Genomic DNA, 13,352 nt, shown 5'->3' with positions numbered 1-13,352 from the left:
TCACATAGAAGTCCAATCATTTGTAGCTAGGATCCACATATGAGAGAGGACATATGATGTTTGGCTTTCTGGGCCTGAGTTACCTCACTTAGTATAATCCTTTCCAGATCCATCCATTTTCCTGCAAATTTCATAATTTCATTTTTCTTTACCACTGAGTAGAACTACATTGTATAAATGCGCCGCATCTTCATTATCCACTCATCAGTTGAGGGACATCCCGGCTGGTTCTATTTCATAGCTTTTTTTTTTTTTTTTTTTTTTTGGTTTTTCAAGGTTGAGTCTTACTCTAGCCCAGGCTGACCTGGAATTCACTATGGAGTCTCAGGGTGGCCTCAGTCACCTCTGCCTCCTGAGTACTGGGAAGAAAGGCATACTTCACCACACCCACCACCACAGCTTATTTTTCATCTTTTGAGACGGTATTATATGGCCTAGGCTGGCCTTGAATTCCTGATCCTCCTGTCTGTATCTCTCAAGTGCTAGAATTGCAGGCATATGCTACTGATGTGGATTAGGAACAAGGCAGCTTTTTCTGGTAGGGGTTCTAAATCTGGGAAAAGTTTGAGAAGAATCTAGAAGCCGCTACTGCAGCTGTGTACAGCCATCACGGACAAAGCAAAATGGTATATTTATTTCTGTGAGCCAGCCCCTACCTCCTGTCTGTATCTCTCAAGTGCTAGAATTGCAGGCATATGCTATTGATGTGGATTAGGAGCAAGGCAGCTTTTTCTGGTAGGGGCTGGCTCACAGAAATAAATATACCACTCTGCTTTGTCCATGATGGCTGTACACAGCTGCAGTAGAGTGGTTGGGGTTCATAAAAGTCCTTTTTTTTGTCTTTTTTTTTTTTTTTTTGAGGTAGGGTCTCACTCTAGCCCAGGCTGACCTGGAATTCACTATGGAGTCTCAGGGTGGCCTCGAACTCTCAGCAATCCTCCTACCTCTGCCTCCCGAGTGCTGGGATTAAAGGCATGCGCCACCACACCCGGCTTCAGAAAAGTCCTTGAATCCCATCCCTAGGTTCATTTCTTTTTTATTTATTTGTTTTGTTTTTTGAAGTAGGGTTTCTCTCTAGGCCAGGCTGACCTGGAATTCCCTATGTAGTCTCAGAGTGCCCTCCAACTCATGGTGATCCTCTTACCTCTTCCTCTTGAGTGCTGGGATTAAAGGCGTGCGCCACCACACCAGCTGTCTTTCTTTCTTTTCTTTTAGAATGCTTTTTACTGACAATTACTGGAAAAATTTAAGGCATGTTCACAGGTTCTGAGGTTAAGCACAGAATACGATCTTTTATCTTCTTTGTACCCGATGTGCAGCCCCTTTTAAGGGATTAAAAGAATAAAGTTTATTTAATAAGTTTATTTCAAATTAAGAAGAAAAGAAAGCAGAGAGAACAGGCTCCTCTGGGAGGAGGAGATTCCAGACCTGGAAAATCTACCTCCCCACTGGGAGCTTGGACTTTTTTTTTTTTTTTTTTTTTTGTTCATTTTTTATTTATTTATTTGAGAGCAACAGACACAGAGAGAAAGACAGATAGAGGGAGAGAAAATGGGCACGCCAGGGCTTCCAGCCTCTGCAAACGTACTCCAGACGCGTGCGCCCCCTTGTGCATCTGGCTAACGTGGGACCTGGGGAACCGAGCCTCGAACCGGGGTCCATAGGCTTCATAGGCGAGTGCTTAACCGCTAAGCCATCTCTCCAGCCCGCGCTTGGACTTTTTGAATGAGGGAAGCCCTTACTCAATCCAGAGTCCATAATTGGTCAGTTTAAATGAAGATGAAGGCAATGATTAGTTCATGATGTACTGCACAGGTCTCAGAAAGCCCACCGAGCCAGCCCACTGGCAAAAAAATTCACCCAGATAAAAAAAAATTCACCCAGGGCCAGAAAGGAGGACATGGGGTCACCCTTTTTGCCATCTGCCAAGGGCCCTTCTCCCTATCTGTCTGCCTAGCCAATGAAACTATGTAATCCCCAGTATCAGAATCCTAACTGTCCATCCCCCCAGACCCCACCCCCAATTTACTTCTTTCTCTTCTTTTTTTTTTTTTTTGGTTTTGTGAAGTAGAGTCTCACTCTAGCTCAGGCTGACCTGGAATTCACTCTGTAGTTCCAGGGTGGCCTTGAACTCACGGCGATCCTCCTACCTCTGCCTCCCAAGTGCTGGGATTAAAGGCGTGCACCACCATGCCCGACTTAAATTTACTTATTTTAAAAACGGGTCTCACTCTGTAGCCCAGGATAACCTCAAACTCACTACAATTCTCCTTCCTCAGCCTCTTGAGGGCTAGGATTGCGTGTTAGTGCCACGATGCCTGGTTATAATCCCATTTTTAAATATTTTATTTATTAGAGAGAGAAAGAGAGAGAATAGGCATGCCATGGCCTCTATCCACTGCAAATGAGCTCCAGATTCATGTGCCCCGTTATGCATCCGTCTCACGTGGGTACTGGGGAATCAAACCTGGGTCCTTTTCTTGGGGGAGGTGTTCAAGGTAGGGTCTCACTCTAGCACAGGCTGACCTGAAATTCACTCTGTATTTTCAGGGTGGCCTTGAACTCATGGCCATCCTCCTACCTCTGCCTCCCAAGAGCTGGGATTCAAGGCATGCGCCACCACACCAGGCTTCTTTAATTCCTTCTTTTTTTTTTTTTTTTTTTTTTTTTGAGGTAGAGTCTTACTGTAGTTCAGGCTGACCTGGAATTCACTATGTAGTTTCATGGTGGCCTCGAACTCACGGTGATTGTCCTACCTCTGCCTCTAGAGTGCTGGGATTAAAGGTGTGCACCACCATGCCTGGTTTCTAATTCCATTTTTTAAAAAGACCATACAGGGGTTTGGGGAGGTGGCTCAATAGATAAAAGGTGATTGTTTGCAAAGTCTACTTGGGTTCAATTCTCCAGCCATACAACATAAAGACACATGGACATTTGCAGCAGCAAGAGACCTTACTACACCCATACAACATAAAGATACATGGACATTTGCAGCAGCAAGAGACCTTACTACACCCATACACACACACACACACACACACACACACACACACACACACACAAATATGAGATTTAAAAAGACCATATAGTCGGGCATAGTGGCACCCACCTTTAATCCCAGCACTTGGGAGGCAGAGGTAGGAGGATGGCCTTGAGTTCAGGGCCACCCTGAGACTACATAGTGAATTCCAGATCAGCTTGGGCTCTTATGACTAGGGAGGGAAGGGTGGGGTTACTTAGTAGCTTCTATTTTCCCATTCCCTACTAACTCAAGCATTTGCCATGAGAACGCTATCTTTTTCTTTTTTTGAGGCAAGCCCAATAGACTGCCTTTTTTTTTTTTTTTTAATGAGAGAGATAGATGAGGGGAACTCTTTCCTTTTTAAGGTGTTTTCCGTCACTTAGCTTGCCCTGACTTCTGCAGTAGATCAGATTTTACTAACCATGCCGCTCAGCACCTAGGTCAAGGCCTGTGCACTTCCTCCCGGTCCCTTCACCTTTGCTGAGCACGCACCCTGCTCCCCTAGGTTCCAATACCAAAGGAACTGGGACCTCTTAACAAGGTGCTTGCCAGGTATTGAGCGAGTGAGTGAATCCCTTCACTTCCCAGGTTTTCTCCTGCCTGCTTTCCCAGGCTTTGAATTTCAGAGGCAGGCTCACAGCTTTCCTGCTAATTACCTGCCAGGGCTGGGTAAGATGCTCTTTGTCATTCTGGAGAGAAGGGGAAAAGCAGCTGTCCCGCCCTCCACTGCCACAACCCTGAGGGACACCAACAACTTGGGAGAAGGGTGAGCAGGTGGCCAGCCAATTACGGCGCCCGCCGGGCACGCTGCCTGACCTTGGCAGACAGGGACCGCTTCCTTCCCTCTCTTCTTCCGAGCAGCCAGGAGAGCAGGGAACGAAGGCCTAATTGTTTTCACCTTGAGAAAAATCTGCTGCTCACCATGTGCGCGGAAAATCGCTCAGTTACCCAGCAGGGGGCCAGAAATTATATCAGATCAGGATGGCTGGCATTTCTCTGGGGCTCTCAGACTAACGACCCAAGAGAAGGGAGGCGCTTGGCCTCGTGCCCCTCCTGGCTCTGCCCTGCCACTCACACAGTGTCTGTAAGCGCATCCTCTTAGTTCTCCCCAGAACCCCGCGGGCAGCTCTGGATGCCAGCCTCCTGAGATGGTGCCTTCACTAGGGTCTTGCCCAAGCCACAGCTAAGGCTGCTAGCAGCTGGCAGACAACTGGAGCTGGCTCCCAGGCCCCCGACTGCCAGGTGGCAGCCTCCACTGACTCAGCCAGCCTCTGCCCGCCGAGTTCTGACAGGGTACAGACACTGACCAGCCGCATGTGCCTTATTCTGCCAGGACGCTTCTGACAATGAAGGCAGTGGACCAACTCTCATGTTTTCCCCGTCGTTGATGAAAAGCAAGTTCAAAAGCTAAACTGTCCCCAGCCCCTGGGGCGAAGCCAGGGCTGTGATAAAGAGGAAGCACGGTAATTCAATAGAGCAGTCTTGAATGGCACTGATGCTATGCAGAGTCTACCACCAGAAGCCAGCCCTGGAGCCACTGAGCATCACCCATCCAGGGAGCATGTAACAGTGGCTGTAAATGATTAATGACTTGGAAAGCTTCAGGGCACTTTCTGGTCACCTACTGGATTCCAAGTACAAATTTTCCTTTAAGAAAGCCTACGTCAGGCATGGTGGCACATGCCTTTAATCCCAGCACTCAGGAGTCAGCTTTCTCATTAATAATAATAATAATAATTAACAAAAAGAAAAACCAAAATAAGAAAAAAAACATAAAAATAACTGAGATTAGGGCTGGAGAAATGGCTTAATGGTTAAGGTGCTGGCCTGCAAAGCCAAGGACCCAAGTTCAATTCCCCAGGACCCACATAAGCCAGATGCACAAGGTGGCATATGTGTCTGGAGTTCATTTGCAGCAGCCATAGGCCCTGGCACATTCATTCTCTCTCCTCCCTTTCTCTCAAATAAGATAAATAAATTTTAAAAAAAAATTAAATAAGATTAATAATAATGGTACCAACTTCAAAGGGTTGTCAAAAGAATTACATTAAGGTGAGGGGATATGATGGAGAGTGAAGTTTCAAAAGGGAAAGTGGGGGGAGGGAAGGAATTACCACTGGTTATTGTTTACAATCATGGAAGTTGTCAATAAAAATGAATTTAAAGCCCGGTGTGGTGGCGCACGCCTTTAATCCCAGCACTCTGGAGGCAGAGGTAGGAGGATCGTCGTGAGTTTGAGGCCACCCTGAGACTACAAAGTGAATTCCAGATCAGCCTGGGCTAGAGTGAGACCCTACCTTGGAAAACAAAAAACAAACAAACAAAAAAAAAGAATTAAAAAAAAGAATGACATTAATGTACATGATGTCTTTAGTACAGTACTGTGCCAGGAAGTGCTCCTTAAGCAGTAGCTGTTTGTATTACCAGTGATGCTGAGGGGCAGTGAAATGTGGTGTGTGCCACCTTTAGGATCATGCAGACCTGGCTTGAAATCCTGGTTCTCTGACCTTCCATTTATGTGGCCTTGAAAGAGTTAATTTCTTTGAGCTTCAGACTCCCTCTGTAAGCAGATATCAATAACAGCTACTTTGTCAACATGACAGAGCCCAGGTGACACCACGACCCAAGCATAGAGAAGGCACTTGGGAAATATTAGCTACCATTGGTACACAATCGTGACCCTCTTCCCAGCATCCTTCATCTTCCTTGCTTGGTAGTTTGATGAGAGGTGACAGTCTGCTCATAGTGATTGACTCTAGTGAGCATCCTCGTTTTCTTAAAGCCAGTGGTGTCTTGCCAGTCATGATCCTCTATGCCAACTCAGTGGGACATGTAGTTGATGCACGCCCTTAATCCCAGCACTCAGGAGGCTGAGGTAGGAGGATTGCTGTGAGTTTCAGGGCAGCCTGAGACTACATTGTGAATTCCAGGACAGCCTGGGCTACAATGAGACCCTACTTCAGAAAAAAAAAAAAAAACAACTCTATGCCATATCCACCTTTTGGCCTTGGTGGCCATGTCAGATATTTTAAAGTACTCCTATTCTTTCTGCTTTTTGTGTGTGTGATTTTTCTTTTCTTTCTTTCTTTTTTTGTTTGGTTTTGGGTTTTGGATGTAGAGTGTCACTCTAGCCCAGGCTGACCTGGAATTCACTCTGTAGTCTCAAGGTGGCCTTGAACTCATGACACTCCTACCTCTGCCTCTTGAGTGCTAAGATTAAAGGTGTGCACCACCATGCCTGGCTTTCTTCATTCTTTGCTCCCCTGTTATAACAGTTATTTTTGTCATTACTCTAACACATTCCTGACAAGAGCAACATTAGGAAGGAAGGGTTTATTCTGGCTCACAGTTTGCGGGTGCAGTCCACCGGGGTGCAGAAGTCATGGCAGCAGGAGCTTGAAGCCCCTGGTCACACTGTGCCCACAGTCAGGAAGCAGAGAGGTGAATACTGTGCTCAAATTGTTTTCTCCTTTTAAAAAAGAGAGAGACAGGCACAGGGAGGGAGTGTGAGGGTATGGGCATGCCAGGGCCTCTCGCCACTGCAAACTCCAGTTCCAGACACATGTGTCATCTTGAGCATCTGGCTTTATATGGGTCATGAGGATCGAATTTGGCAATCAAGCTTTGCAAGAAAAAGTCCTTTTAACCACTGAGCCATCTCTCCCCTAACTATTTTTATTTTTGAGGAGAGAGAGAGAGAGAGAAATTGAGAGAGAGCATGGGCACACCAGGGCCTCTTGCTTCCGCAAACAAACTCCAGATGCATGCTTCACTTTGTGCATGTGTCTTCACGTGGATACTAGAATGGAACTGAGGCTGGCAGGTTTTGCAAGCAGGCACCTTTAACTTCTGGGCCATCTTCCAAGCCCCACTTTCTCCTTTTTTTTTTTTTTTTGGTTTTGTTTTGCTTTCTGAGGTAGGGTCTCATTCTAGCTCAGGCTGACCTGGAATTCACTATGTAGTCTCAGGGTGGCCTTGAACTCACGGTGATTCTCCTCCCTCTGCCTCCAGAGTGCTGGGATTAAAGACGTGCGCCACCACACCCGGCCCTTTCTCTAGGCCCTCCAGCTTCCCACAGTAAGAGGTTGGTCTTCCTATCTCAATTAACCTCGTATAGAGACTCCCTCACAGCCTTGCAAAGGGTTTCATCTCCAATCAGAATTAGCCAAACACCTGGCGTCTGCCCCTCCTTTAAATCCTACTTGTTTTCCCTCTGGAGATAAGCCTTACCATCACTCTGTCCTTTCTCTGCATTCAAAGGCATTACATCCCAGCTTTTTTTTTTTTTTTTTATTTAATTGTTTTCTTTACTAACAACTTCCATGTTTGTAGACAATATCTCATGGTAATCCCCTCCCTCCCCCCACTTTCCCCTTTGAAACTCCATTTTCCATCATATCCCCTCCCCCTCTCAATCAGTCTCTTTTATTTTGATGTTATGATCTTTTCCTCCTATTATGATGCTGTTGCATAGGTAGTGTCAGGCACTGTGAGTGAGGTCATGGATATCCAGGCCATTTTGTGTCTGGGGGGAGCACGTTGTAAGGAGTCCTACCCTTCCTTTGGCGCTTACATTCTTTCACATCCCAGCTTTTTGTGTTTTGTTTTTTCTTTCTTCTCTTTCTGAATCTAATCAATGACCAATTACCTCTGGTCTTTCCTTCAAACATTTCTTACATCTACTTACATTTTTCCGATTTTCTTCTTGACACCAGCATCAGCTCTGATCTAGTTTGAATGGCTGATCCCAATCCATCTTGAAGATCACATTAAGCATCCCAGGTGCTCCTGCGCTACGCTCACATTTCCACTCAAATCCTATTAAACTCTTTTCCTTAATACAGTAGACTCGGGGAATTTAAGGCCTTCCACATCTGATTTTATTTAATATCTTTATTTATTTGTAAGGAGAGAGAAAATGGGTATGCCAGGTTCTTTTGCCACTACAAATCGACTTGAGATACATGGGCCACTTTGTGCATCTGGCTTTATGTGGGTGCTGGAGAATTGAACCTGGGCAACCAAGTTTTGCAAGCAAACTTCTTTTTAATGTTTTTGTTTGCTTGTTTTTCAAGGTAGGGTCTTGTTCTATCCCAGGTTGACCTGGTATTCACTCTGTCTCTGTAGTCTCAGGGTAGCCTTGAACTCATGGCGATCCTCCTACCTCTGCCTCCTCAGTGCTGGGATTAGACATGCGCCACCACGCCTGGCTAAATTTTTTTTAATTTTTATTTATTTGAGAGAGGAAAAAGGAAGATAGAGAAAGAGAGAAAGACACACACAGAGAGAGAGCACATACCAGGGCATCTAACCACTGCAAATGAACTCCATCAGATGCATGCACCACCTTGTGCATCTGGCTTTACATGGGTACTGGGGAATTGTACCCATGTACCTAAGTGTCTTCGCTACTAGGCCATCTCTCCATCCCACAAGCAGACTGCTTTAACTGCTGAGCAATCACCCCAGCCTCCCACATCTAATTTTGTAGATTTCTTTTTAATATATTTTATACTTGATCTCAGCCAAAAGGCTGAGAAGTGATTTTTAAGTATATATTTTTTTTATTTAGGGAATACCTTCTTAGTTTCCGTAATAAAATCCACATTGATATTAAAACATTACATACTTATTTATTTATTTGAGAGAGGGAAAGAGACAGAGAGAGAGAATGGGTGCACCAGGGCTTCCAGCCACTGCAAATGAACTCCAGATGCATTCATCATCTTGTGCATCTGGCTTACATGGGTCCTAGAGAATCGAACCGAGGTCCTTTGGCTTCATAGGCAAGCACCTTAACTGCTAAGCCACCTCGCCAGCCCAAAACATTATTTATATATTACAGTGTGTTACTTCTGTACATATGGAAGAAAAATAAGTTTAACAGTTCTAGATCAATATGACTGTTTTAACATTTATTTTTACTTTTATTTACTTAATTGCAAACAGATAATGATAGAAAAAAAAGAGACAGAGAGAGAGAAAAGGGAACACCAGGGCCTTCATCTGCTACAAACGAACTTCAGATGCATGTGCCACTTTGTGCATCTGGCTTTTTGTGGGTACCTGGGAATCAAACCCAGGTCATTAGGCTTTGCAGGCAAGCTCCTTAACCACTGAGAAATCTCTCCAGCCCCTAGTTTTCTAGATTTCTATCAGAGCCCATTTAGAGTCTCCATTCCATACACACCTTATTTAAGCCCATCTTCTCTCCTCTCTGTTTATAGCTTCTTCTGCTTGAAGTACCCACCACCCTTCCTTTCTCGGTTCCTCTCCTGTTCAAATTCAACCCATCCTTTAAGGCCTGGCCCAGAGCTCCACTCCTTAGAGAAGCTTCTCTAATCACTCCAGTTGACTATAATCCTTTCCTCTGAAATCTATTGAAAGGTGCTGAAGGAGGGAGGAGAGTGATGAAGAGTTGGCTGTATGAAGCCAAGGCCTGTTGGCACATGGGCCATGGCCTTCTACTTACACCTAAGGGTAATGATGCCATCCCCACATTCTCCTGGATGCTAGAGCACAGTGTGTTGGAGATGAATAAACTTGTGTTCAAATCCTAGCTATCACAGTCTCATTGAGTCTTAGCAAATGGCCCAAGTTCTCCAAGTCTCATTTTCTTCATGTGAAAAACAGGGGTTGTCAGCCTGGGCTAGAGTAAGACCTTACCTCAAAAACAAAAGAAAAAAGAAAAAAAGAAAGGAAAACAGGAGTCATAGAGGCCTCACAAGGGTTGTAAAGATTAAATGATAACATATGCCAGCAACATGGCGCAGTGTCTGGCACACTGCCTACATTCAATAAAAGGTAGAGATTATTATAGTTCTTGGCACCTTCAAGCCTCAACATTACTTATGCAGTCCTACTCATATGCATAGCCAAACAGTGATTTACACAGACTGTTATATTTTACTATAGATATAGCTGCTTCCAAAATGGCTCTTTTTCCAACTTTTCATTTTTATAAATGGCATCACTGTTTCCAGGCTCCCAGGCTCAAACCTTGGCGATGTACTCGGCTTTTTCTGTTCTTTCATGGGCCAAACTCATTGACACCTAACCACAGACTGTCTGTAGCGGTTCTAAGAATGTCTTAACTCCCCATTGGGGCTGCAAATGCTTTGGGAGTAGGACTATGACTTGCGCTGCCTTGATGTCAATAACACTGGCATAGGACATGGCTCAATGACATGCTTGCTTTCTGAAAAGATTTCAACACAAATTAATTTGTGGGGGCAAGTGTGAAGGAGGTATAGCAATCTGGAGAAAAGGATAAGAAATTCTGAGACTCTGCTGCATCCTATTCTCTTTCTCTACTTCATGAATTCCTCCTACCCATTTTTCTCTTGTGGTCTTCCATGAGCATATTTCCTTCCTTCCTTTCTTTCTCTCTCTCTCTCTCTCTCTCTCTTTCTCTCTCTCTCTCTCTCTCTCTCTCTCTCTCTCTGTTTGTTTTCCAGTTAGGGTTTCACTCAGCCCAGGCTGACCTGGAATTCACTATGTAGTCTCAGGGTGGCCTTGAACTCATGGAGATCCTCTCACCTCTGCCTCCAGAATACTAGGATTAAAGGCATGTGCCACCATTCCCGGCTATTTCTCTTTTTCTTTGCAAGGAGAGAAAGAAATACAGAATGAGAGAGGGGGAATGGGTGTGACAAGGCCTCTTTCTACTTTTCTTTTTTTATTTTTATTAGCTTTTTCCATGATTATAAAAAAATATCCCATGTAATTCCCTCCCTCCCCCCCCCCACACTTTCCCCTTTGAAATTCCATTCTCCATCATATTACCTCCCCATCTCAATCACTGTACTTACATATATACAATATCAACCTATTCAGTACCCTCCTCCCTTCCTTTCTCTCTCTTTCTACTTTAAATGCACTCCAGATGAATGTGCCATTTTGTGGGTCCATAGGTACTAGGGAATTGAACCCAGGCAATCAGCTTTTGTTAGCAAGCAACTTTAACCACTGAGCCATCTCCCCAGCCCTTTATTTCTTTCTTTTTTCTGTTTTGTTTTTTTGAGGTAGGGTCTCCCTCTAGCCCCGGATGACCTGGACCACTCTGTAGTCTTAGGTGGCCTTGAACTCACAGCCATCCTCTTACCCTGTCCTTCTGATTGCTGTGATTGAAGGCATGCACTACCACGCTGGGCCATTCCTTTCTTTTTTTTTTTTTTAAGATATTTTAAAATTTTATTTTATATTTTATTTATTGGAGAAAGTGATAGAAAGAGGCAGAGAGCTGGGCGTGGTGGCACAATTCCTTTAATCCCAGCACTTGGGAGGCAGAAGTAGAGGATCTCTGTGAGTTCAAGGCCACCCTGAGACTATACAGAAAAGGGCAGGGAGAAAAAAAGAAAAGAAGAGAAACAAAATGAAAAGAAAGAACAGAGAGAAAGAACAGGCTGCCAGAGCCTTTAGCCACTGTAAATGAACTCCAGATGCATGTGCCACCTTGTGTGTCAGGCTTACATGGGTCCTGGGAAATTGAACCTGGGTCCTTTGGCTTCATAGGCAAATGCCTTAACAGCTAAGCCATCTCTCCAGCCCATTCCCTCCAGATATATGTATGTGTGTATATATATATATATATATATATATATATATATATATACACACACATTTCTTTCTTATTTTTTCGTTTTTCGAGGTAGGGTCTCACCCTAGCCCAGGCTGACCTGGAATTCACTATAGAGTCTCAGGGTGGCCTCGAACTCACGGCAATCCTCCTACCTCTGCCTCCCGAGTGCTGGGATTAGAGGTGTGTGCCACCACGCCCGGCTCCCTCCAGATATTTTTTCACTGGGAATTAATATCTTATACTAAACACAAAATATGGAAGTAATCTTTTGTAAAAAGAAAATAATCTTTTAAAAATAATTATTTCAGGCAGAGGTAGGAGGATGCTATGAGTTCAAGGCTACCCTAAGACTACATAGTGAATTCTAGGTCAGCCTGGTCTAGAGTGAGATCCTACCTCGGAAAAAAAAAACAAAATATAATGTCAGCCAATTAATATGTTTATCTGAATGTGTTTCTACAGAAATTTAGAAAAGGCTGGCAATACTGATGCCATTTTATGAGCCCTAAGGATAGCTGAGGTCATTAAGCTCCCTTAAAAATGGCTATAATAAGCCGAGTATGTTGCAGCATGCCTTTAAACTGAGCACTTGGGAGGCAAACGTAGGTGGTTCACTGTGAGTCTCTTAGCCACCCTGAGACTACATAGTGAAGTCCAGGTCAAAGTAAGCTAAAGTGAGACCCTACCTCGAAAAACAAAAGAAAACAAGGATATAAGGTTACATTTATCATAACAGTAAAGTGTTTTCATGAGACTTAATTGTTACTTTAACTTGTACTAAGCTTAATGAACCTTGTAAAAGTTTCAAGTCTTTTGTCCTGAAAAAAAAACAACCAAAATATAAAAAAATAAAGATAAATAAAATCATTGTTTCTTTAGTAGCTTAGGTGGCCCACATGGCAACTGGGTGGAGGATTGACTAAGATAAATACAAGATGTGAAATAAATAAGTAAAATCTGTTCACAGCACTTTGGTGACTCTATTAGGGAGTACTTAGTACTCTGTGCATCACTAGGTAGCAACAGACATTAATTTTTTGTTTGTTCGTTTGTTTCTCAAGGTAGGGTCTCGCTCTAGCTCAGGCTGATCTGGAATTCACTATGTAGTCTCAGGCTGGCCTCAAACTCTCTGCAATCCTCCTACCTCTGCCTCCCAAGTGCTGGTATTAAAGGTGTGCACCACCATGCCCAGCCCCTGACATTAATTTTTATAGTCTCAATACCTAAGGTGTATATAAGTACTTAGTAAATGTTAAGTAAAGAATGACTTAACTTTCTGGGCTAGAGAAGATGGCTTAGTGCTTAAGGCACTTGCCTGTAAAGCCAAAGGACCCTGGTTCTGTTCCCCAGGTCCCATGTAAGCTAGATGCACAGGAGATGCATGCGTCTGGAGTTTGTTTGCATCATCTCCTATCCTCTTAGTGTGTTTGTTTGTTTGTTTGTTTGTTTGTTTGTTTGTTTGTTTGTTTGTTTGAAGTAGGTTCTCACTCTAACTCAGGCTGACCTGGAAGTCACTATGTAGTCTCAGGGTGGCCTTGAACTTACAGTGTTCCTCTTACCTCTGCCTCCCAAGTGCTGGAATTAAAGGCATGTGTCACCATGTCTAGCACTCTTAGTGTTTTTTGACTATTATATTTTAAACATTTTTATTGACAACTTCCATAATTATAGACAATAAGCCATGATAATTCCCTCGCCTATTCCACCAACCCCTTCACAACTCCACTCTTCATCATTTCTCCTCCCTCT

At 44.0% G+C, this 13,352-nt stretch overlaps 1 non-coding gene across 1 annotated transcript; it reads left to right on the top strand.

Moving 5' to 3' along the window:
• The first annotated feature begins 12,023 nt into the window (after positions 1 to 12,023).
• On the top strand, positions 12,024 to 12,155 carry LOC123461334. The gene has a single exon (XR_006637621.1). It is a non-coding gene; the product is annotated as a small nucleolar RNA SNORA33 (small nucleolar RNA).
• The last annotated feature ends 1,197 nt before the right edge of the window (positions 12,156 to 13,352 follow it).

Source organism: Jaculus jaculus, chromosome 5, assembly GCF_020740685.1.
Source record: "Jaculus jaculus isolate mJacJac1 chromosome 5, mJacJac1.mat.Y.cur, whole genome shotgun sequence".
Taxonomy (NCBI): Eukaryota; Metazoa; Chordata; class Mammalia; order Rodentia; family Dipodidae; genus Jaculus; species Jaculus jaculus.
The sequence above is the reverse complement of the archived record's forward strand: the minus strand, read 5'-3'. Positions and strand labels throughout refer to the sequence as shown.